General features: G+C 47.1%; 1 protein-coding gene across 2 annotated transcripts in view; it reads left to right on the top strand.

Annotated features, from left to right (window-relative positions):
• Nucleotides 1-26920, top strand: part of LOC148037727 (dual specificity protein kinase YAK1 homolog) — a 162404-nt gene that overhangs the window by 45284 nt on the left and 90200 nt on the right. The window lies entirely within an intron of this gene.

Raw genomic sequence — 26920 nt, 5'->3', positions numbered from 1 at the left:
GTTTACAGCAGACAGTGCACAGTTTCCAGCCTCTGATCGGTGGTACACTGCTACGTTTACTAGTTTCCAGCATCTAGACTGCTGTGTTTTGGTGACCAGCCTACTGCCATTCACTATTTAGCACTCCTACACTCCGACTGGTGGTCACAGACTTGGGATTCGTCTTCGGTGGACGTCACACTCCGAGATTGCTCTGCCCTTGAGCACACTGTACACTCTTACATTCATTTACAGCATTCATTCACTTCAAAGTTGTGTTCTCTCTCTCCCTTCTTCTGTTTGTGTTTGAGTTTTGAGTTTTGTGTTTAGGGTTTGAGTTTTTGAGTTTTGTGTTTAGGGTTTCAGTTTCGCCCTTTGTGTCTGTGTCTGTGTCTTTGTGTTTTTGTCGTGGTCGTACACTCTATGTGTCCTCAATGCAAAGTCTATCCTTAACATGGTATCAGAGCCGGTGCTCTTGTAAAGAGTATCCTGCAGATATTATGGAGAGATAGTCTTTGTGCGAGGCACACAATACAACTCGCAACCGAATCACAATGTTTCAGACACCTTCTTCTTCAGTTCCTATGATGTCTTATCAGGCTTCTCCATTATTGGAGGCCCTAAGACGGCATTATGGACTCGGTGAGGAGGACGACACTCCACCTTCACCAAATTTCGCTAATATGATAGAGAAGGACTTTGAGGAGTACTATCGCAACAAGTATGGTGATGTTTACACCCCTCCTACCAGTTTTACTACCACATCCGGACCGGTTGGTGAGGCTAGCCACATCTTCGATCATGGAGGACATACGATATTTGGAACGTCTGGCGATCCATATTCATCATCTCAGCCAGGTCCAATGTCAGGTTTGTACTATTCTTTTGTGTTGCATGAATCAAAACCTTTGCCGGTTTCTTCTTTTGAGGTATAGGATCTAGATGGCTTTGTGTATGTGAACTTCAATAGAGGGGACTCACGAAGCAGACGAAATTCAGGTACATCTACAACTTCTGTTTCATTTGAGCATATCACACACACTTTTCACTTCCCTCCCATCCCACCCTCTTCTATATGACACCTCTCATCATCTTTCCAAAACCTTGGATTACACTGCACATCTGCATCACATACCTTAGGGGTTGGATCTTCCATCTCCTCTCTTAGCACATTTTCCTTCTCCACCCCATTCTCTACCTCTTTGCACCATGATACTTCGTTAGGGGGAATGCCACCCTTAAACACAGTGCCTCTCACCTTTCAGCACATGAGCACACCCAAAACTCTTGGGACGACTGTGGTGGGCATCCCCCTCACTATCCCCAGCTTCATATCTCCCATGACTAATCATACGCAGGGGTTACCATTCTCAGCTTATGGTGCATCTTTACACTCTCCTTGGGTTACACCTACGCAGGGATTCCCATCTTTTGCTCACCGTGTTCCCGTCCCACCTCCTTGGGTTCCAAATGTGGCTACCACCCATGCCTAGTCAACCCATCCCTACCTATGGATCCACCTTGCACACTACACGCATGCTTGGTGGGCACTCTGGGGCCCATTCCCAAGTGTACTCCACTCTCCCATTCTACCCACACTACACTTTTTCACACTATCCATCTCCGAGCACTACCACTCCTGTTGCAACGGCCAAGAATGCCTTCACAGATAAGACTCGTTTTAACGGGTCAAATTTCACCACTTGGTCTAATTTCATGTAATAAGTGCTTAAGTCTCAGAGCCTTTGGGACCTTGTCATTGGTCTAGAGCCTATGCCGGGCCCTCGACTAGCTCACCCTGATTACATTCATCAATGGAGAGCTTGCAATGCTACAGCCAATGTTGAGTTGATGCAGGGATTGCTTCCTGAGTTTCACTCTTAGTTGCAGCACTTCACGCTCGCCTTAGAGCGTTGGAGTCACCTTCTCAACCGCTATGCGGCTCGTGATCGTACTCGATGAATCAATCTCGACTTTGAGCTTCAAGAGTTCTCTATTAAGAAAGAGGATGATCTGAAAGTCAAGCTGGCTGAATATAGACGGCTACTTGTCGAGTTCGCTACTACTGGCTCTCCAAAGTCAAATGACGATCAAGTTACATTCTTCTTGAATAAGTTGCCCGACAAGTACTTCAATTTCATTCAACACATCATCTCCCAACCTAAATTTTCAACCTTCTACGAGTTTGAGTGCCAGTTCTTGAGTTACGCGAGGCTGTATGATCAAGTCCACAAAAAATCCTCATCACAGCCTTATTTAGAGCAACAAAGGGGGTTGGTTGTCTCTTCTTCGGGAGGGACAACCACTAGTAGTAAGAACTCGCTAGATGCAAAGGCAAGCCAATCAAAGGGTGACTCCTCTTCCTCAGATGAAACCAAAGAATCTAGATCTATCTGGCAGCAACTCCCTAAGAAAAACCAGTTTTGCACACATTGCTAGAGAGCAGGCCATGTGGACGAGGAGTGTCGCTCCAAGGCCCAAGGTCTTCCACTTAAAAAGCCTCAGCAGACTGATGCGATTGCACAGTCTAGTGAGGCTACGCCCTCCGCTCCTGCTTCATCTGCTTCTTCAGTACCCGTTGTTGTTGGATATGTGGCTCGAGTATAGCCTCAGTGGCCCATCTCTTTCACAACCCTGAGGGATTGGCTGATTGGTCTGTAGGTTCCGATCCCGTTGCACTTCATGCCCTTGGTCGAGCCTTGCTACTGGACATACGCGATGGTTGCCACCTTCTTCGACTCGCATGCCTCTAGGTCCTTTTGGATACCCTAGGTCAATCTAGCATTCTTTTTTCGTACTCTTAGAGTCGGGCCCATAGGATTCATTATCCTTAGTTTTTCCATTTTTTTGTCTTCCGCTGCATGTCCTCACACACATACACATTCATTGCATTTATTTTGAGTTAAATTTTCTTTCTGTTCTGTTTTACTTTGGAGCATCTCACCACTAACCTCTGTGTCTGCAGATTCTCATCTCTTTTGTAGGGTTTTGTCTTTTAGTGTAGGGCTAACTTGCAGATTGCTTTGGTCCTCCCTGGGCTAGAGACATGGGGATGCACACCATTCCTTTTATGGTTTCATCATCCTAGGAGTGCTTGCTCTTCTTCTAGCATGGCGGTTTTCCCTCCCGAGGCGGATCATGCGATATCTCTCTTGATGCCATCACGACGGTGACTTCTACCTTGCTCTTCTAGCGGGGTGCTTCATCCACTTCATCTTCTTTCATTCCTTATGGTTCTCGGCACCGTATGAAGACCAACATCAGGCTCCTATTTCTTCTTCGGCATCTACATCCAGGTTGAGAGGGGGTTTCTATCTTTCTTGGTATTCTACAAGCTTCAGCACTTTGTCTTCGACATCGGCTTCTTCTCCCTGTTGTACCTTACCCTTTGCATTGCATGATCACATCATCCTTGTACTAGGGTGCTTGGGCAAGTGAATAATTTCCCCATGAGGGACATTGTCCAAGTCGCACCTGCTGCATGAACATTCTTCAGTATGTAGCATACTTTGCATCTCATTGTGCAGAGCACCACTTGCACGGATCCTAAGCTGTTTCCACCGGCGGCTGTTGTTACCACACCACCATCCTTCTTTATCACATGGATATCTCATCACCTATTTTTCCTCGTCATCGACACCCTGAGTGGATAGGTTAGCTTGTATTGTTTTGTGATGTGTTGGGTGTACCCTCCCTACTCCCGTCTTCTGGGTCACTTTTACTCAATTGGCCGCATCCCATTAAATTTCCTTCACTTATTCAAAAAAAAAAAATCCATGTAGTTCCATCCGTCTTTGTAGGACTTGGTAGGCCACTGGGCAGCCGACGTGCACCCTTTGTTCGATGCCCTGTTCTCTCTAGGGTGACCACTTGGATTCCCTTGGTAAGATAACCATCACCTCTGTAGTCTTGGTAGGCCATTGGGCAGCTGATATGCACCCTTTGTCCAATGCCTTGGGTGCTTTGGGGTGGGACGCCTCGGGGTACATAAATATCACAATGACTGGCCTAACCTTTTAGCTCAGTTTTGGGCCTGAGAGGGGGTGTTGAGCTAAAATATGCATTACTTACTGATTAGCCTTTTAAACAGCCCCAAAACACACTAAAAATGCTCTTTTAGAGTAAAACCCTAAAAGGGGGAGCGGTTCAAGAGGGTTCAGTGGAAACCCTAAAACATGGAGCAGTTCGAGAGAGTTTAGTGGAAACCCTAATGTTTGGGGCGTCCTTCCACATCTATAAATAGACAGGCTGCCCCCTTTCAGCCATTATCCTTGTTTGCAAGTTACACCAGCCCACACACTCTCTGCTGCTGTTGGCGCCCAGTTTCCAGCCTGCAGCCTGTCTCCATCTGCTGTCCAGCCATCATCGATTGCAGCCACATTATCTTCAGCTTGTCCATTGCTGTAGGCGACAGCTCTTAGCTGTTGGCAACTGCTCCAGCCTGTCCCAGACTGCTGTTCAACCTACTGTCCATCATCTCCAGGGTTAGCCAGCCTGCGTTTTCAGCATTGCAGACCCTGACACTCTCAAACACTCTTTCAGCCTCCTGTTTTCAGCAGATTGTGCACAACTTCCTGCCTCCGATCGGTGGTACACTGCTGCGTTTACCAGTTTCTAGCCTCCGGATTGCTGCGTTTTGGTGACCAGCCTGCTGCCATTCACTATTCAACACTCCTACACTCCGACTAGTGGACTTGGGATCTGTCTTCGGTGGATGTCACACTTCGACATTGCTCTCCCCTTGAGCATATCGTACACTCTTACATTCATTCACTTCAGAGTTGTGTTCTCTCTCTCCCTTCTTTTGTTTGTGTTTGAGTTTTGAGTTTTGCGTTTACGGTTTGAGTTTTTGAGTTTTGCGTTTAGGGTTTGAGTTTTGCCCTCTATGTCCGTGTCTGTCTCTTTGTGTTTTTGTCGTGGTCATACACTCTGTGTGTCCTCAGTGCAAACCAACCCACAACAAACACAAACTAATGAATGCTCAATGAAGGGAGGACTTTATAGAAATGAGAATGATACAAACAGGCCTCCGTGTCTTGAGGACCGGGGCATAGGTGAGCTGACTAAAAGTGTTTGGAGACACCGAAAACATCATTGAGAGTGTGTCATACCAAGACAGATCTTGCACACACCAGTAGCAATCCACCAAGGCAGGAAACACAGGCAGCAAACCTCCTGGAGTGAAAATGCAGGTATGGCAGTTCTCTGGAACAGAAACAACAGCAACATGTCAGGTCGAAGATGATGAAAGAAGCTCAAGGCTGCAAAACACAGCAGATGACAGCCTCCAGAAGCAGCAAAATGGTCCTGATCAGGCTGGATGATGGCATAAACAGTCCAAATAGCAGCAGCTCCACTGCGCCATGGGGAAGGATGATAATGATGGCAAGCTGGATGTTGCTGATCAGGGCTGAGAGCAAACACAGCAAGATGGTATGTTGGCAATGGCTGCAATAATGGCAGAAGGTGATGGTGATGACACAAAAAAGCTGGTGATGGGAGATGAAAAAGTGAGGATGCCCATGAATGCCTTTTCTGGGACTCTTTGATCCTCTTGTACTACCACTCAATAAAATCTGTTTTTCTTTAAAGAAAATCTTTTTGGGACTGTTTTAGGAGTAAAATAGACTATAAATTCAAAATAATCTAAGATTAGTTCTGGCTTAAATTTTCCTTGCTCAATGGATGAGATCCTCGAATCTTTATTTGCAACAATCAAATAGAGATTGTACAAGTTATGGCTGTGAGAGCTCAAGCATGAACCAACACTTCAAATCCAATAGGTCACCTAACTGTCCTATTCGGGATAGCTTTTCACTTCGCCTCTATCTGCCTCAAATAGTCTTCACCACAACCAAGCCACAAACATTCCTGCTCACCTCAATCTCATGGGCACTCCAGCCTGTGGGAAAAAGTTGCTCTTTGCTGCTCCTTGCAACTAGCACAATTGCAAGAATAATAAGGTGGTCATATCTGATCATGATCTCTTTGAGAGCCACAATCACTTTCCTTTATCATGTGGCAATCATCTTGATCACAACCATGATGATGAACACAGCCACAAATTGCCTTTAATAGGATTTGTAAATCATGCAGTCTGACACTTCAGTCATGAAGCAGGCCGTTTCTTCCAATGAATCAAACTGCCCCTTTGATTTAAGTTTCACGGCATTAGCAATAAATGGCCTGACTGAGAAATATAATTGAAAAAACGGCCCAACCAATCCAGTGTGCAACTACCCAACAAAAAGCACAATTGTTGCCAAGAACTTCCTTGCAGCAGGTGGACTTGAGGTGAGAACTTACTGCCTTTTCCAGGATCTACTGGCTGCACATGCGACTCTGTGGCTCACCCTAGCACAACCAGCCACATGGCTCTCCCATCACGTCATTCTGCCTTGCTGATCATCATCAAAACATGCTCACTATCTAGGTGCATTACATTCTCCCCCTGCTAGAACTGCTGCTGTCCCCAATTGCATAGCCTCTTGGTATTAAAAAGCAAAGATTAGGAGTCATTGCCAAACTGATAGTGCCTCATGCATGGGGTGACCCTTCGTATTAACTAGATTTTGAATCTTTTTCCTTTGCATACTCCTCTTGTATCTATGAGGCAACACTTGTTTCGGAACCAACAACTCTTGAAGCTTGTCTGTGTCCACTAACTTTGGCTCCTCCTGATTTGGGGTTGCTGTAGGAATAACTCCATGATACTTCACAAGATTATTGACATGAAACACCCTATCCATCTTCCAATGAGAAGGTAAGTCAAAGCCTTTCCCAAACCCACTAGTAAACTTGGAATTGTGACCAAATGTGAGCCTCTTTGACAAGATGAAACCCCACTAGTAAACTTAGAATTGTGACTAAATATGAGCCTCTTTGGCAAGATGAAACCCCTTTGACATTCCATAAAGCGAGTCTTATGATGAACAAAGAGAGGAAGACCTTCTGGATCACCGCTTTCCCTTTTGCATGCACAAATTTAGCAGCATCAAATCTCTCCATTTTGCTAAGGATCACATCCACAAAATCCACCCCTCGCAATCTAGCAATCGATGCACGGGGAGGGAACTGACGTTGTTGAGCATGGAACACATCACGAGAGGGAAATAGCCTCCCATGACCATCAGACCTCAAAGCAAAATGGGATGCACCTTTACCAACCACTCCACTTTGCAAGTACATGAGATAATTGAGGCTTAGAGTAAAATCCCTTAACCTTGCGTTGAAAAGTCTATGTGATATGATCAAAGACTGAATTAGTAGAAATTGAACAAGATTCTTGTCGAGCGTAATGTTTAACCATAGAAACCCAAGGAACATCCTTAGACGCATATCATTGACAGGCAGGATGTGACTTCCCAACAGGCCCATATTGAAGTGAATCTGTATTAGCATTTCCATGCAAAGTAAGAGGCATGGGGGGAGAAACACATTGCTATGGCACGTCTTGGGATTCACCCTCTCACATATCCACCTCAAGATCCAAACCACACTACAAAACCTCAAGAGTATGATTACATTAAAAAACAAAATAACCTAGTTAGCCACATCTAAAATGGTGTCCTACAAAAGTCTTCCATTTTAGCTAAAAAACCAACCTATGCAAACCTAGTGCCTCAAAACGAATTTTGTTGGGCCGATGTTTTTTGGTATCCCAAAGCATGCAGGTTGTATTTCTATTCCGGGAGGCCAAATCAAGCTCCACCAAGACCTGACCAAGAGATCTCAATACAAGAGGAAGAAGCTACCAAAGGTGAGAAGGGAAATTAACCAATTTCACCCAAATCAAGCATGCATGCCTAAAGACATCTAGGACAGCATGAACCAACTAACCATCTAGAAACAAATGGATAAATTGCATTAACCATGCTTGAGCATCTGAAATACGAAAGATAATAAAAAAAACCCTTTAGGGCCATCATAAATCTCCTCCACAAGAGGGGCTTGCACTTGCCCTAAATCATTGGTTTGAAACACATCATCATTTAATAGTATTGACTTCAAGCATGCTTGGATACGGGGAAGCAAAGGAGTTCTTCCCAGTTGTAACCAGCCTTCCTTTCGTGGATGGGTGGTAAATCCTTGATTACAACTTAATTACAGCAGCAAACAATTAATGCAAATCTGAAAATACAAAATTACTTACTGATCTTGGTCAATGCACACCCGATTGGCCCCAAATTGGCGCCCCTTTCTGTATTTCTTCAACTTTATTGAAGAAAAAGTTGATTTACAATGGGATTCTCCCGATCCCCTTCGCAATCCAAACTCCTCTTGCTGTCCAAAGTGACCAGCAAGTCTTCAATCTAATTTGCCCCTTGATTGGGGCACTTAGTTGGCCTTCACCCACTTCAAAGACGATGGAAATGCCCCAAATTTAATGGCTGGCTAGTCCTCCACTTGAATTTTGCTGAAATTCACCTTTAGCCCTGAAAAATCCAAGTCTTGGAGCTTTCAATTTTTGGCACGCTTCCTGAGGCTGCTACTAAATCCTTATTTCTGCTGTAAATTAGGGTTTACATAAGAGAAATTTGCAATTTCTTAGCCTCCAAGGATCCAAATGTTGAGATCTTCGGAGCAAGGTTTTGAAATGGCTAGGAGATGAGAGAGAAAGTTGTAGAGAGAGAAAATTTAGAGTTTTGTCGTGAAGAATGACTGAAAATAAGTCAAATGCAGCTGCTGCCTTGCCACAACAGCTTGTAGATGCAAAGAATTGAAGAAAATCAGTCATTTACTACTGCTACCTTGTCTCAACAGCTTGTAGATGCTGTCACCTACTGTTGATTGGTCTTCTCCTGCTCCTGGTTGCCTCAGAAGGTCCTCCAATGGCTGCAAATCAGACCATAGCATCTCCTCCCTCTCTCTTGCAGACTGAATACACTAAAAATGCCTGTCTCCAACCTCTAAAGACGTTTTTCAGTCTTGCATGGGCATTTTTGACAAGTGGCAGCCTTCCCAAATGGTTTTTTCAACATTATCCATAACTAAATATTAATTTTCAGTCTTTAAATACTGAAAATTAATCTAATAATTATTTTGGTGCCTTGAAAAATAATCTGACTAGCCAATAATTAAATTGGCTAGGCAACTTCCATTCGGGAGTGTCTTTGCGCCATCTTTGATCATCAAATTGGCGTTAGGTACCATTAAATGCCACTTCTCTAGTATCACCAATTGACACTTATGGCCAAATGGATGACCTAGGCCAACAACTAGCACCAAATACCACCAAGTACCTGTGCGGCATAACTAATAGCAACTTTTGCCTTTGACATCCCGTGATTTCCTCGGGTACCGGGCTCGTAAATTTACTTTAACCCCAGTTGCACCTCACATGTGCAACATTTACTTAACTATGTGATGAAAAATTAATCCAAATGTCAAGTGAGGGTTCAAAAATACACGTCCTCATGACAACAACAATCTGTTGTAACACTATTTTTGTCCCATGACAGCCACCAGAGGATCACGAGCTGGTAAGAGCTTGCTTTTCCTTCATTCAAACATGCATAATCATTCATTAGATTATTCGCACTGGCAAGAATATATTAAAAAGACTCATTTTTCTGCAAGTGAGGTGTACGTGCAACCTATTGAGGCATCTCTAGAGCACCATAAACCGGAGAACCAAAAGTCAACTTACGATGTTTGCGCATCTCATCTCCTTCCACTAGCTCTAAAATCCTCAGCTGAAGTACCAAAAGCAAAATCCACTGATTCTCTTTCTTCCCCTTCTCAAATTTGCTGATCAAGGAAATCCACATCTGTACAACAAGATGGCTGCAGCTTGCCTAGAGTCCCAGTCTGTATTTAAGGCTAAATCTCTCTCTTCCTCTCTATGTGTCTGCTGCAACACAGAGATGCAGGTATGCATCCCTGCAGGTCTGCCACACGTGCCAACCCTGTCACAGCGCAGGGTACAAGAGCAGGTGTGCTGTACTTCAGCTCTGGGGATTAGCCTTTGTTGCTGCTTGCTTTATCTCCCTGCACCTGTCCTTGTGTATGTGCACTGATGCAGTCGTGACCCTGTCTGTCAATGCTAATACAATTGAGAACCTATCTGTGGGTACTGATACAGTTGTGACCAGCAGTCTCCCTTTCCGTCTTTCTCTCAATCCTGTGTCTCTGCAGGACTGTGCCACTGCAGTACTACATCATTGCAGGCCTGGCACAGAATGAACCAGCAGCAGCAGTTCAAGCCAAATCTTCTGACCAACCCCAAGAAAAGTGCTGCTTCTGTTTGCGCCTGCGCATGCAGAGGCTATGGCACCTATGATGAAGATAAAGGCAAATACCTCAATGAGCAATCAACACCTATGAAAGGTGCTCAACAAATAGGATCTGCACAATTATTGATGAACACAAAAGATTCTGTCTCCAGCTGATTCTCTCTTCCCCCTCAACCACCCCAAAAGCAAATCTGAAACCATCCAGTATTGTTTAGCTGTAATTAAACCTGATTACTGCTGTAATTAGGGTTTCTCAGCCAACTTGAGAAGCCTGCCCATAAATTGGAAGCCCAGTGATCAAAGCAGCTACTGGAATTGAAGAAATTACAGCAGATCTGAAGGGGATTGCAGATCCACATTGAGATTGGCCCACATGCAAGTGTTCTCGGTTCTATTTGTGCCCAATTTGTGCCAAAATCAAGGCGAAAACGGAACCCTAATGCCATTGGCCATTTGTGACAGCCCAAGGACCGCAAATTTGTAGAGAGATCAGCTTGCATCTCAGTGTACTATAGATTGCAACACAAGTTAAGGAAATGCCACAAGGGGTGTTGGTATTGGGGCCAATTGGCTGTTGGTTGTCCAAGATAAGAGTGGTAAAGTACTTATTTTAGATTAGTGAATTATTGCTTGCTGCAGTTATTGTTAAATCAGGTCACTTACTACCCTGTCTAAGAAGGAAGGTTGGTCTCATCCATAGTACTAAGGTGGCTAATATTCTGAACCAACTTCATTGCACTTTTGAGATGATTGACACACATCAACTTCATTATTTCATTGGCATGGGGATCACTTATGATGAACAGGGCATCTTTCTCTCCTAGCTCAAGTATTTTTAGGAGATTCTAGCCACCTTCAGAATGGTTGAGTACCCATGTGACTACCCCAATGGATTTGAACTTCAAGGTCATCAAGGCACTACCTCTTAGTAGGTACCATGAGGACGTGAAATTTTGATTCTTTGCCTAGCATTTGATTAAAAGTTAATCAAATGTGCGAATGTGACTTGCACATGTGAGGTGCAAGTTAATTATTCCGTAATGCAAGACCTAGGACCCCAAGATATTATTTGGTACCAAAGGCAAAATTGTAATAAGTTATGCTTGTACTCAATGTTAGATTTGGGCCAAGGCCAATTTATTTGCTACTGATGTTAGTAGTGACACTAGAGACTAGGCATTAATTAATTAGTTAATGCTGGTCTAAGGATCAATAACTACTCAAGGGATACTTGGGAGACAAATTGGTCTAGCCAATTTAATTATTGGCTGGTGAAATTATTTTCTTGGGCACTAAACTATTTATTAAATTAGTTTTTAAAATTAATATTCTAAAAATTAATTTAATAAGCTAGATAATATTGGAAAATGGAATTGGAAGGTTGCAAGCTAGATAATGTTGGGAAATGGGATTAGAGGTTCAGAGACAAAGAGAGAGGGTCATTCTAGCCTTGTGCAAGCTGTGAGAGAGAGAGAGAGAGAGAGAGAGAGAGAGAGAGAGAGAGAGAGAGAGAGAGAAGCGACGGGAGCGAACAACGATGGTGCCCCTGCGTCGTGCCGCCCTGCCCGCGCTTGGGCTTGCGCGCCCTGTCGTCGTCTTGATCTGCGCTGTTGCAGACTGACGACCCGCTCGTCTTCCTCGCTCGCTCGCGTCCGCCCAGTCGCTGCCCGACGTTCCGTCGCTGCTCGCCTGACATTCCGTTGCTGCTCGCTTGTCACTCGCGCCTTCTCAGCTCCGTCGACGCCTGGAGATCCGTCCGTCCTTGACCTTCTTCGTGCTTTCTCCCTGCGCCGCCAGCGGAACCCATTGCGCCCTGTTCCTGACGCCCTGCGCCTGCCGCCGTCAACGCCTCCTTCGCCTGGCGCCCTGTCCACAGCCGCCCTTGACGCCCTGCTTCAAACGCCCTGTCCACGGCCGCCCTTGCTGCCCTGTCCCTTGACCTGACGGATCCCTTCCCAGCACCCCAGCCTGTCCCGTCCTGCCGTTGCGACCGCCAGGCCTTTGTTTCGCCCTTCTGCCCCTGCACGGTGACAGGTACAGCTCAGCTTTCATTAGCTGTCTTTGCAGAGTACTCCCCTGGACAGCGCCTCTGTACAGACCAGCGGGCGAGAGAGAGAGCGGGAGAGAGACCGGGTCAGTCCTCCTTCAAGATCAAATCGTCACACGATGGCTGGTTTGGATCTGGATTTCATAGACCAAACAGTGGCAGCACTTGGCCCGGATTCTGATGCCGAGGAACCTGAGGACATGGTTCCGTGCAACGAAGAGCTGCCCCCTGGTCCCGACATTCAGCCTGCGGGTAAACGTCCCAAACATACTTCGGAAGAGATTGGTGTTCCTCAGGATCGTTCCTATACTCAGGTTGCTTCCGATCCGGTGGACTCTCAGGATGTTGACTGGGAGCATTTGCTGGAATTTGCCAACACGTTGCTTGGCGATTATGTTCAACATAATCAGGAAGCCTTTTTTGACTCAGCACCTGACGATGTTCTGGACGCCACCGTGGACCCAAAAACTGTCCTACGCTCCTTTTCGGTATTTTATGATCGCGCTGTGATACTCTTCTTCACTGGTCGAATCCCGCTGCTTTCCCGTATTCACAAGTGGCTGCACAGTCTGCTACAAGGGGAATGTGTTGAAGAGATTTTTGTTGGCTCCGGAGGGTTTTTTGAGGTTCTGTTGAAATCAGAGACGCACCGTGCTGCTCTCCTGTCTAAACTGCCTTTATTTTTTGAACGCCGGTTGGTTCATGTGGTTCCATGGCGCCCAATGGCAGATTTTCAGCGTCTGCTGCAACGTGAATGCCCTGTGTGGGTAGAAGTGGAAAATTGCCCGGCTGTTTATTGGCCACTGTTGAAGGATGCTATGGCCGCGGTGGGCACTGTTCTGGTCCCTCCCAGTCTCCGGGCAGTGAATCGCAACCGCTTGTGTATGCTATGGGACACTGCAAGAAAAAGGCCTGCTTGGTTGCGCCTCAACTGCTCGGGCATGCATCCGTTGCACTTTCGATTGAAATGGGGCAATTTTGCAGGGCATTGCTTTTCCTGTGGACAGTTGGGGCATTTTATGGCTGAATGCCCGGAACAGCAACATACCTCCAATGTTGGCCATGCTGCGCCGCCCATGGAAGATATGGTGTGTGATGCCCCATCGCTGGATGCTATCCACCAGCCCCAAGTTCTGGCCAAAGGTAAACAACAGGTTTCGGGTCTGGATTCCCGCGCCACTGATTGGGTGGAAGTACGTGCAAAAAAAGGCAACAGGGTTGTTGCTGGCATGGAAAATACTGTGCCTACTACCTCACAAGATTCCATGCGTACATATATGCACAGGAAGGAAATGTTGTCTTCCGAGCGCTCTGCTCCTGCTATGGTTTCCTCTGCCCCTCGTCATCAGCCCGCTAGAAAAATGTATTCGGATCGTCCAAAGGGTCCCCCGGCTAAGCTGGCATTTGATACCAGAGGTAACGTCATTACCCCGTGGGACCGTCGTTATCCCCGTTCCAACCCCAAGCCAGCAGATATGCCGTCTACTTCCAAATCTGGTCCTCAGAACTCTTTTGCTGTGTTGGCGGATTTCTTGGACGAGGGAGTCCTGGACATTCTTGCGGACAAAGTCAAATCGAGGCAAGGTGTGCCTCATACCTGATTTGGTTTTAACTACACATGAAAATAGCCACGGGAATGTGCGAGGAATTTGTTCTCGCCACAAGCAACATGCCATGTGGATTGTATTGCATGAAAATCAGTGGGATGTTCTGTGCGCTGTTGAGCACAAGAGTCACGGTGAAGCCGGAAAAGTGGTGGATTGCAATGGCTTTCGACTGTTCTATGCAGGGACACAGGCCATGCATTATTCGGGAGTGCTCATGATTGTACATGACAAATATCAGCCTATGCTTATTAAAAATGATGTTCATGGCCACTTTTTAGTGATTGAAATTTTATTCGAAGGGGAAATCTTATGGTTACTTGGCCTCTATGCTCCGAATGATTCGTTATCTCGTCGGGAGCTTTGGCAGACTTTGCAGATCTCCTTGTCACTTGGCAGACGGGGCTTCTTCATGGGGGATTTCAATATGTGTGTGGATTCTTCCCAGTCCACATCGGAGCATTCGGTAATGGACGCGCCGGAAAGTCGTATGTGGCATGAGTTGGCTCTTGCTGTTCTTAAGCAAGATCTCTGGTCCTGGCTACACCCGTCTTCTACAGGGTTTACTTTCCATTCTGCCCAGTATGCAACAACATGGTCGCGACTGGATCATATATATATCATGTAGAATGATGATTTTCTTCCCGAGATGCTCGACATCAAAGTGTTGCAGCAATATGCCTTGTCAGACCATTTCCCTCTGCAGCTTGAGCTGCTTGCACAACTCATTGCACCTTTTAAGCGATTTCTGGACCGACTCCCTTTGCGCTTCAACTCATCTTACCTGAAGCATGCACTCTTTCAGGGCTATATGCAGCAATTGATTGACAGATTCGTCTTGGACTTCTCTTCGCAGGGCACTGCGTCTTTTGAAAGATTGCTCTCTAATGTGCAGCGGGTCGCTCGGCAGTATGGGATTTATCATGCCTCTCTTTGTCGGCAGCGTCGCAAGGCAGCAGAGGATCTGCTGGCTTTGGTTCGTTCTCTGCTGGTGGATACTCTGGATGATGCATTCCTGCTCGCACTGGACATGCGGGTGGCTGATCTTATTAAAGCATTCCAGTTGAAATCATATCAGCAGGCCAAACTGCAACATCTGACGGAAACTTTGCAAGATAGTGCATGTCAGACCCATAAGTTCTTTCGAGCTCTCCATGCCTCTCCTGCTCGAGAAAATATGACCAGACTCGAGGATGCAAAAGGCCACCTTATCCTGGATCCGCAGACTATTGTGCAAATGTGCAGGAATTATTTCCGTGACCTTCTCGGTTCCACTTCTCCACCTTCGGCCCAAATTACTCAGGCCCGTTCGGCTTTTTATGACCTGTTCCGCAATCAGCTTCCGCAGGACATGCAAGCTCCTATGGAGTTCGATATTTGTGAGGCAGAGGTTATGGATGTCTTGTTACACTTGCCTAAGGATAAAAGCCCGGGTTGGGATGGTCTCACTAATGAGTTCTTTGAAGCTTTTGCTACCCAACTGGTGAAACCTTTGCAGGCTTTGTTTCAGCAGGTGTGGGAAACGGGGATCATGCCTTCCTCATGGAAAGAAGGCCTTATTAAACTGCTTCCAAAAGCTCCTTCGCCATCTAAGTTGACACAGTGGCGCCCAATTTCTTTGATGGGTTCAATGTACAAAATCTTTTCCAAAGTAATGGCGAATCGGCTCCATAAGCATCTCCCGGCCATTGTGCACCCTCTACAGTATGGTTTCATTAAGGGCCGAAATATCCTACACAATGTATTGAATGCTCAACTGGCAATTGATTATGCCAAGCATTCCAATCAGGAGGTCGTACTGATCCAACTGGACCTGGAAAAGGCTTTTGACTATCTGGACTGGTCTTTCGTTGCTGAACTTATGTCTGCTATGGGCTTTGGTCCGCGGATGTCTCGTCTAATATACACCATTAGCGCTGCAGCGTCTTCGCGGGTCATGCTGAACGGAGGTGTTACTGAGCCATTTATCCTTGCCCGCTCTGTTAGACAAGGGTGCCCTTTGAGCCCTCTCTTTTTTGCCCTTGCAACACATCCAGTTCTTTCGATGTTATCTCATATGGCAGTCTCTTCTCAGTTGGTAGGACTGTCGCTTCCTACAAGACAGCACTTCATTAGCCAATCCCTGGCAGATGATACTTTAATGATTTTGCGTGCGGACAGGGATAACCTTCGAAGAGCACTGGATGTTTGGAGCCTCTTTGGTCAGGCGTCCGGCCTTCGTATCAATGCCCTCAAATCAGCCATTCTCAGCTGCACGGAGTCGGATTTGCAGTCCTTGGACTGGCAGGGTCTGGTTGTTCCTCATGGCGCCATTGTCAGGCACCTTGGATACCCTTTGGGTGTTGATGTTCCCCCAAAGCAGCTTCTGCAGTGGATTTCTCAGAAAATGGTGGCTAAGTTTATGTATTGGAAATCTCAAGCCTGGCCTTTCCATGTTCGCCTCAAAGTGGCCCAAACTATTATGTTGCCAATGCTCACATATTTCTTGCCATTGTTGCCCTGGACTACTACGACTCTCAATGCTCTTACTCAGTCTATTCGTTTTATGCTATGGAAGAAAGACTCATTGCATGCAGGTATTTCCTGGATCTCTTGGTCGCATGCGTGCACCCCCAAACGCATGGGTGGCGGAGCTATTTTAGATGCCCAAACTCACATGCAGGCACTCCGTTGGTCGCTTTTCCGCGCCATGTGCTCGGATCATCATCCATGGGTCGATATAGCCCGTTATTTCCTTGAGGGCCATGGGCTTCTACATGGCAATACCCAAATCCGGAGTTCTTGGTGGCATGTTCTTAATGCTGATTCGCGGTTCTCCAGTTCTTCTTCGTCGCTGCTTCCTCATTTGGTGTGTTCCTGGAAACAGGTCCTCCAGAAGGCTCAGTGGCATCCAGCGGAGGATCGCTTAGCTACTAACTCTTTTCAATTGGAGTTGCTGGCAGTCTCGCGTTTACTTGCATGGGAAGGTAAACAGGACCTCAGACCCCAATTCAACCGGATGGCCCGTTTGGGTTTGTCTTCAGTTGCGGATGCCACCCTTGCCAGTCGCAATGTGCTTATATCTTTTCGTACAGCTAGGAGGCTTTTCAGGATCCCTCGTGGATACCGGCCTTTATGGGAACAGCTTTTGAGGGTGCTCCAGAGCAGACAACCCTTTCCTGCCCTTGCTTCGGATCATCCCTGGCAGGATTGGGACCTACAAGGCCGGCTGACTTTAAGCAAAGCTTCTGCTAACCAAGTGTATCATATTCTGGTTAAAGATCGTCACCAAAGCGAATGCTTTATGGGGATTACGTAAATCCCGGTCATGGTGGAGGGAAACTGTGATGGTGGGCTGGTTGAACAAGACACCCTTCAAATGTAAAGTCTTTCTTTGGAGAATGATGATTGGTGGTCTTCCGCTTGCTTCGGCTCTTTCCAAGCGACGAATCTCCAATGGCCACTGTTTCTTTTGCACCACTGCTGTGGAATCCGCCCGCCACCGATTTATTTCTTGCCCCATCGCAAAGAAAGTCTGGTTATTTTTGTCGGCTGTTTGGCAAGGAGTGGTTGGTTTCACCCTGCGCCCCTTTGATTGGGTTTTCGGGCAGCCCAAATTTCCCGCTCCTGCATAGCCACATATGAAGCTCGTGTTTCATTTTCTTTGATATTGGGGCTGCTGGCATAACTGGACCATTCGGAATGCTTTTCTTTTTGACTCCGCCTATAATATTCAGCGGCATATTGCGAGGCTTAAGGGCCTCTTGTATTGGCAGTTGGATCTTCTCCGGCATTCTGATTTGCTCTCTAGGGAGGACTTACGTCCCTGGCATATGGCAATTTCCTCTGCATCTTTGCCATGACGTTGTAACTTGTAGTACTTAGAACCTCTTCACATGATGACTTAGATTGTCGTCATGTATCTTGTAATCAAGTAATCTTGTACTTTTTTCGTAATTAATACAATTACCTTTTACGAAAAAGAGAGAGAGAGAGAGAGAGAGAGAGAGAGAGAGGAGGCTTTTCAGGATCTCTCGTGGATACAGGCATTTATGGGAACAGCTTTTGATGGTGCTCCAGAGCAGACAACCCTTTCCTGCCCTTGCGTCGAATCGCCCCTGGCAGGATTGGGACTTTGAAGGCCGGCTGAATTTAGGCAAAGCTTCTGCTAACCAGGTGTATCATCTTCTGATTAAAGATCATCAATGGCTGGTTACTAAAGCTAATGCTCTATGGGGATTGCGTAAATCCCAGTCATGGTGGAGGGCAACTGTGATGGAGGGGTGGTTGAACAAGACACCCTTCAAATATAAGGTCTTTCTTTGGAGGGTGATGATTGGTGGTCTTCCGCTTGCTTCAGCTCTTTCCAAGCGACGAATCTCCAACGGCAACTGTTTCTTTTGCACCACCTGTGTGGAATCCGCCCGTCACTGATTTATTTCTTGCCCCATTGCTAAGAAAATCTGGTCGTTCTTGTCAGCCGTGTGGCGAATGGTGGTTGGTTTCTCGCTACGGCCCTTTGATTGGGTCTTTGTGCAGCCCAAATACCCAACATCGGCACAGCCACATATGAAGCTCGTGTTTCATTTTCTTCGATATTGGGGCTGTTGGCATAACTGGACCATTCGGAATGCGTTTCTTTTTGATTCCGCCTATAATGTTCAGCGGCATATTGCTAGGCTTAAAGGTCTCTTGTATTGGTAGATAGATCTTCTCCGGCATTTTGACATACTCTCTCGGGAGGACTTACATCCCTGGCATATGGCAATTTCCTCTGCATCTTCGCCATGACTTTGTAACTCTTAGTATTGGAACCTTTTCACATGATGGCTTAGTGTCATCATGCATCTTGTAATCAAGTAAACTTGTACTTTTTTCGTAATTAATACAATTAACTTTTATGAAAAAAAGAGAGAGAGAGAGAGAGAAGGCTACCATTCCCTGGCATAGGGCAATTTCCTTTGTGTCGTTGCCATGACTTTTTGTAACTCTTTTGTAGTCTAGTGCTTTAGAGAGAGAGAGAGATTTACACACGATTGCTTAGAGCCATCGTGTATCTTGTAATCATGTAAACTTGTACCTTTTTTTGTAATTAATACAATTACCTTTTACGAAAAAAAAAGAGAAGGCTACCATTGCTATTACAATATAGTTGACCTGATGGTCTGATGTAAAATATTTACTACTTAATTCAATTATCTTCACTAAAAAAAAGAGAAGGCTACCATTGCTATTGCAATATAGTTGACGGGCCATTTTCAGCCAGCAAGAGACTCTCCAGGAGCTGGTGACATACCTGTAACAGAAGTAGGTGACAACAGTTTGAGGGCTATTTCAGCCATGCGACATTATATTTGGGATATTTCATTAGTAGAGATGGCTTTTATGGCTGTCTAGATAGGGCAGCAGTTGATTTCTTCCATTTTCTCATGATGAATGTCTGAATTTTCTCTTTAGCATTCTCTCTCATCCTCCAGTTTTTTCTCAAGTTATCTTAACAAAATCTAGCCATTTGAGTCTTTAGAGGTGGAGATTTTGGTGAATCTCAACTATAAATCCTTTTACAATAGAAATCAGGGTTTGACAGTTGCCTTGGGATGTATATCTAGAATTGAGGGCCCAGAACTTGAATTCGAAGAACTGAAAATTTTATCTCAAAGCTTAGGCAAAAACTCATGCCCAACTGATGATGAATTGATGCAAAAGTATAGTTTCAATGCTCAAGTGAAACTCATACTTATCTGCATACATCTCACAATGACTAGTACATTGAGTATTAACCTCATGGTAGACATACTGTCAGCAGAGTACCTTGGATGCATGCTTAATACACTTGAGATCCACTACATACGAGAGTTGTCCACAACTGGTGGAGTGGGAGTGTTACCTTCCTCTTCAACATCAAGTAGTGCTCTAGACCCCTGCTTTCTTGAACTTGAGTGAGCCCACGTGAAGGTGGCTCTAATTGAAAGGCATCTCGGTAAAGTTGCAATAATTGAGGATGGTTTGCTAAGTCATTCTTTTCCATCCACTTTGTATCTATTGGTGAAACAATGCTGAAGCTTCACCAAGAAGTATATGGAAACTTTACCTCTGACGTTACTTACCTCGAAACCTCCACTAGGTTGTAGGCCTTTCTTCCCCTTAAGCATTGTGATGCTTTATACTTTCACATTGCTACAATTCCAACCTAACTAATATGCAACATTGCATCCAATTAAGTAGCCCCTCATGTGTATTTGACATGCTAGGAGCACTAGATGCAGTAGGAAACATTCTTGTTTGCATGCTTTGGACCATTGCAATGTGACTGTGCATGGGAATTTGCATACTACGAGCTATACCAAGATATGTTTTCCCATACATTGCATGCATTACTAGCTGTATTTTTTCTCATGCAAGCATTACTAGTTGCATTTTTTCTCATGATCAGCACTATATGGAGCATTTGCATGGCTAACATTAATACCATGAGTCCCAAACATAGTGGGCTACATATATGCGTTGCCAAACTTGCCACTTTGTGCCCCAACATCATGCCAACATTGCTATACATGGAGTTACTCATATTACTAGCCATACTTGGATACATTGGGCCTTGCACACGACACATTGGTTGCTGCCTACCATAAGGAGTTGTACCATATATCTTCGTATGTGGTTCCTAGCCCACCATAGCATGGAAACTAGTGCCACCACCAAAGAACTATGTTGGTCCCATAATTGCATACATGCCCTATGCTTTGCTATGGTTGTTTGGCAAAATCAGTTGAGATATGCTAATGGGAAATGTATTCTATGAATTTTTGGTGGCTATTTTGGATTCTTTATGAGTCTTATGTTATATTTATGCTAGTTGAAAATTTTCAGCAAGTGTTTGGTATTAGCATGGTTAAGTAGCAGTGGCCAATGTTATTTACACTACACTTTGCTTAGCATTTGATTAAAAGTTAACCAAATATGCAAATGTGACTTACACATGTGAGATGCAAGCTAATTATTTCATAATGTGGAAGTTAGGAGTCAGGACTCCAAGATACCAATTGGTTCCAAAGGCAAAAGTTGTAATAAGTTATATAATCTATTAGCCACTAGGTGATATTAAAGACTAGGTATTAATTAATTAATATCGATCTAAGGGTTAATAATTACTCAGGGATAATTGAGAGACAAAGTGGCCTAGCCAATTTAATTATTGGTCGGTGAAATTATTTTTTGGGTACTAAAATAATTATGAAAATCATTTTCTGAACTATTATTTTGAAAATTAATTTAATGAGCTTGATTTTTTTTTTAGGCAAATAAAATGTGACTGATTATATTACTTTAAAAAAAACCTGATTACAACGGAGTGCTCATGCTCAACAAACTAGCTGGAGCTGATGAAAGTCACAACCACATCATGTATATAAGTCTCTCAAGGTGGTCTGGGAGGGGGATGGGGACAAGAAGCCATGGAGGGGGGGGGTGTATCGCCATCTGGGGCTGCCTGCCTGCATCACGAAAAATAGGTCCTGGCCGCCCCAAGTGCGCATGAAATGACATCAAAGCTCCTAGCGAACCGTGGACTCGCCCTGCACCTGATTCCATCAGCTACGAAGGGAGTGGATGATGGAGGTCCGGAGCTCTGCTAAGGTCGCTTATACCGAAAGCCTCTCTCTGCCAAAGGCCTCTTGACACCATACCTTCCAGATATGCCAACCAGTAAGACTCCTTATGATCTCCTATACCTCAAAGCGGTTTGCTATGGGCTCTAGTACCTGGCAGATGGGTAGAGCCTTCAAACCGACCATCGCGCACAACCCTTCCTCGATAATGAATATCATGTCCTGCATCCCGGCCTCATACAGAAGGTGACGACCTTGGCTGACCGCTTGCCAGCAGAAAGCTCCCCATGAGATACATCCAAGGCTGGGTGCAATATGGCGAAGGATGCGGCATGCTCCTTTCCACACGAGCTACGCTGCCTCACACAACCAAAGGCAGTGCTTTGGGGTTTCCACAGGCTGTTGTGTGCAACGCTTACAACCTCCCTCCTGTATCTAGGCAAGCCAGCTTCCCACCGCCAAGCCTCCGTGTGCCACCAACCATAAAAAATACGATGTCCTCCTCGGCCTCCAGTTATCCCACAGGCGGCACCAGAAGGTCTGTCGGAAAAGCTCCGTGATGCTGTGCTCTGCCCAATGCCTGCTTCGTGACGGCGCTCAATCCATATCCTCCTGCATCAGTACATGTCTGCCAATCCTGGCGGTGTATTCCAGGAACCTCTGTGGCTTCTTGGTGACCACCGTGGCCGGCCATAGCCACTCTTCCGGATCCCACTCCAATAGCTCATCAAGTGGCCTGCCCTCCCAGATCTAGAGGCGCCACTCCCTAAGCTCTTGCCAGAGGACAAAAGGGTCCAGCCGCCATGTCTTCCCCTAAAGGCCAATCACTCGGATCCTCTTCCGTGAAAGGACAGCTATCCCCTCATCCTGCTGCCCTCTGTCAAGAGCCAGACGCCCCCCCTCCTGTACGGTGAAGAAAGTCCCAGGTGTAGCGCCGCCCACTTTACTTGCCACCTGTAGGGGGATGCCTGCTGGTAAAAACCTAGCGGCCCATACCTTCCCGGGCTCTATCGGCTCTCGTATCTGGGAAGCAAGCCACTCCTGAGGTATTGCAACGTCTATCTCCCTTCTCAACTCCACTCCTCTTTGGCAGCCTGGTACTCGCTGCAGCACCTTCTCGTCCACCATCCTATACACCTCTCGCCATGTCCTGATGGTACGAGCTGGGCCAGCCTCCCAACCAGCCCACTGGATGTGGGGGCGCTCGCCAATCTGTGCCCCTTCTCGATCCCTGACGTGGGATTTCTAGATCACTGGCTGACGGTCTATCTCCTCTTGGCAGCCCGGGGGGCTCTGGATTAGGGCCTTACAGAGACCCTGCCACACGCGGAGCAAGTTGCATAGGAAAGGTCATCCGGGGGGTGTGATTTATTCTGACGTGAAGATCCATCTCAGGGATGGCCTCCACTCACCGCCAAGCCTCAGTTTACAATCCTGAAGACCCTCCTGCAATAGGACCTTCTAGGTCTGTCCTCCTGGTGTGAAGCCGCGGACAACTAGCCTGCCTAAGAGGGCCATACTCGGATACTGTGGATCTATGATCCCAAGCTCTCCCTCTGACCAATGTCGTATGATGGTTGCCCACGCCACCTTGGCCCTCGAATCCTTGGACCTGTTTGACCTGGACCAAAGGAATTTCCGCACTAGGTGGCGAAGCTGCACTACGCAAGATGAGGAGAAGCACCAACACGAGGTGATGAACCAGGCCGTCGCTAGGAGGGCTTGGTTAACCACCAGGGCTCGGCCGGCTAGTGAGAGGTGAGCTGTGGTCCAGTAGGTTAGCTTCCTCTGAATAGAATTGAGGACTGGAAGAAAGTGCTAGGCAGGAGTGATGTCGAGTTCCACCTGGAACCCTAGGTACTGGATGGTCTGCCCTCTGCTCACCCATCTAAATCCCAGGTGGACACCCCACTCCGTGCTAGAGTTCGGGTCTGTGAGGAAACCAACCGACTTTCGCCAGTTGATTTTCGCTCCCGCTGCAAAACAGAACACCTCAAGAGCTAGCCTCACTCTCTCTAGCATCAACTCATCGTCCTCTATGTAGTGTTGTATCATCAGCATACTCTAAGTCTAATAACTTAGTCTCCTATCTCACTAGAAGTCGGAGACTGCATAATCTGCTCACATGTGACCTGAGGAAGTGAGACATCGCCTTTGCAAAGAGTAAGAACAGGTACAAGGCGAGGGGGCAGCCCTGCCGGACCGATCTCTCTAGCCGAAACTCCTCCCCTCGCCTACCATATATGAGAACCCTGCTGGTGGCCGATTTGTAAAGTGTGGAGACCCTGCGAATCCAAGCCTAAGGGAAACCCAACCTCACCATGGTGCCCTCTAGGAAGTCCAAGTTCACCTTGTCATAAGCTTTCTCAAAATCCGAGAGTAGTACAGCCAATCTCTGCCCACTGTGCTGAGCCCACTTTGTCGCCTCAAAGAAGGTGAATACATTGTCCAGGATGCTTCTATCCTGGACAAAGCCTGTCTATGTGTCATGGATGATGTCTGGAAGCACGGGTTGTAGTCGCCTATCAATCATCTTTGCCAGTGCCTTATAGACCACTGACAATAATGTGATTGGTCTTCACTGGGAAAGCTCCAACCGGTCTTTCCCTTTGGGGAGAAGACTGATAAGGCCTGCCGAAAGACTCCTTGGCATTTGTCTTGAAGTGTAGATCTCTTGGAAGGCCGTCAGTAGGGGGTCCTTCACCACTTCCCAATAGGTAGTGAAGAAAACCTAAGAGAGGCCATCTTCTCTCCGGCATTTCTGCCCGTCTTGTGTATGGAAAGCCTCCTCTAGTTCCTTCTATGTGAAGGGAGACTAGGAGGGAGCGCCCCATCTCCTTTGAGAGACAAGGGATGGGATGTGATCCCAGACTTGCTATCTACATCGCTGCCCTCTAGCTGAGACTGTCTCTTGCTGAAAGAGGCAATTGTAGTAGTCGGTGGGAATCTCCATCACCTTGTCTGGGCTAGAATGAGTCCTCCCATACTGATCTCGAAGGCTGCGTATTTGCTCTCCTGAGGAGCGAAGCTAGTGCACCTGGAAAAACTCCTTCCATAGTGTATTTCCCTTCTGGGCCCAGAAAGCTGCTGAGGTGCGGAAAGAAAACTCCGAGCGCTACTCGTGCGCGCATCTCCTGTGTGTGGAGGGTGGGATCCCCTGGTGCCTCCTGTAATAATCTTTGGGTGGCTGCAAGGTCCAGCCGGAGTGCTCTCTCCTCCTCGTAGCTCTGCTGCTTGGCTTGTATGGCTGCCTCTTTGCAGATACTACTTCACTCGGCTAGGATCTCTGCAACCTCCTCTGCAATCCGGTCCCTCCTGCCCCACTCCCTGGTCTAAATCTGCTCTATCTGTCTCGTCACGTTCTCCCTCCTGTAGATCGAGTCAGGGATTTGATAGGATCGTGTGTCTAGGGCAGATGCTGGGGGATCAAGTGTCAGGAGGACCGGGCAATGATCAGACAACGTGGTGCCCCCAATCTAGCCTCCACGAGAGCCTCCCTACTCTCCCACATAAAACTTGTCCAACCGCTCTAGCAAGACTCCACCTAGTTGCTTGTATCCCTAAGAGAAGTCCAGCGAGCTCTCCCTCTTGTGGAAGGTAGGGTCTCTCTAGGTATTGCATGCTCCTACTGCTAGTAGAAAGACCTCCCATGCCTCTTGCTCCTCCCCAGCCATGCCTTGGTAGTTTTTGCCTCTGCCCTGCTGGTCTTCCAAAGCCTCTAGGTTGTTGAAGTCTCCACCAACAATCCAGGAGTTCACCTTTGCCAGGGCACCTATGGCGTGCTTCCAATAAGTGTGCAAGTTGCTCGGGAGTACCTTCCCTACCCACTGGGCTTGGGTGGAAGTGAGCTTGTGCTCTTGTAGAAGTAAGATGTCGATCCGTCCGAGAAGGGCAGGTTGCAGCTCCTATCGAACAATCAACTTCCTGGAACCATGTGCCCCACTGTAGTGGAGGCTATTCACATTCTAGGATGCAAGGTACATTTGTTCGGCATGGAGGCTATTGATGAGGAGGAGAAACTATGGGGCATGTAAGTACGCTTTGCCTCGGGTCTGGACGGCGAACTTCAGTCCCCCATGGTGGCCCTTGGTCGACCATAGGGGTGATAGATGCTCCAGGTGGTACTATCAATGCATTTATTAGCCATATTGAGAGTCGTGACTTTGTACACTGGTAGAAACGGGCCGCTTGTGCCAGGGGCCACTCGATCACATCCCTCGGAGCTCTCCACTGTGGAGGGGCTCGAAAGATAATATCAAATGTGGGACCTCGGCACCAGCCCACCAGTTAATGTCAATCATGCAATCAGGCCACTGTTGTGCAAACAGTGCTAGTCCTTCTCCCATCCACTGGGAGATGTGGTTCGCCACCTGACTCTTCATCTCCTCTATCTGTGTCGTCATCCAATCCCCTGAGTGAGAGGAGTGAAGAAAAAAAGCGTAGTTTGGTCCATCCAACGGTGCTAGTAGATGGACCTTGCTCCTCCTTGACTTATGAACCACGAAGATCCCCACCTCTAGAGGTAGTGGGAACTCTATACTCTCCACAACTCTCAGGTAGTCCCATGGGCCATTGTGGAAAAACTCGTGTGGCAACAACTGTGCCTGTCTCGGAAAAGTCTGACAGGCGGTAGGGACAGATAAGCTGGTGGCTATGTGGGAGGAGGAAAATTGTTGGTTTGAGGAGGATGTCGGCTTGTGTGGCTCATTACCTCCTGTGGGATAAGGGGGGGTGGGTCTGGGGGGAATCACTTGAACCGGGTGCGGATTAGGAGGGATGCTCGGCAGGGGAGGTGGTGGGGGGGGAGAGGATTGAGGGATGGTGGGATGGTCAGAGGTATGTGGCGGGTGTTGGGGGGGGGGGGGGGGTGGTGGCTATGGAGGGGGAGGAGCTATGGGCCAGAGTCAGTGGGGGGGGTATGGGAGGTAGGGGAATGTGGGATCTCAGGTGAGGTAGTTTGTGGCGCGGATGGTGGATGTGGGGGATTGTGGTCTTGTTGGGTGGAGCGGGCTATGGGATCTCAAGTGAGGTAGTCTGTGGCGCGGATGGTGGATGTGGGGGATTGTGGTCCTGCCGGGTGGAGCGGGTAGGGGGGGCTGCGGGGTGCTGTTGAGGGGGCGTCGCTCGCCCTCTTGCTCCTTGCTGTCGAGGCTGCGTCTGAGGAGCTCGCTGCGGCCCCTCCTGTTCGTCTCTCTTTGTCATCTTTGGACCCGTGTGAAGCCGTCAGCATCCACCTACGGGCTTGTCGGCGGAGCCGACTTGGCTCCGAAACGCGTATAATCTGCCGCCTAATGCCCAAAGTCGTGGCAGCGCAAGCACTGTCCTGGTCGCCTTGTCACAATGACCTGTTGCCTAAAGGAGTGACCTCCTGTCTCAATCTCCATGAACTTTGGTATATTCTTTGTGTCTTTCAGGGCCACTTGTACCTTTGGGACTTCTACAGCTGTCACTGCATCCACGAACGAGACA

Source organism: Lygodium microphyllum, chromosome 4 (assembly GCF_053477565.2).
Source record: "Lygodium microphyllum isolate KBCC chromosome 4, Lygodium_microphyllum_v1.1.10, whole genome shotgun sequence".
Classification (NCBI taxonomy): domain Eukaryota; kingdom Viridiplantae; phylum Streptophyta; class Polypodiopsida; order Schizaeales; family Lygodiaceae; genus Lygodium; species Lygodium microphyllum.
The sequence above is the reverse complement of the archived record's forward strand: the minus strand, read 5'-3'. Positions and strand labels throughout refer to the sequence as shown.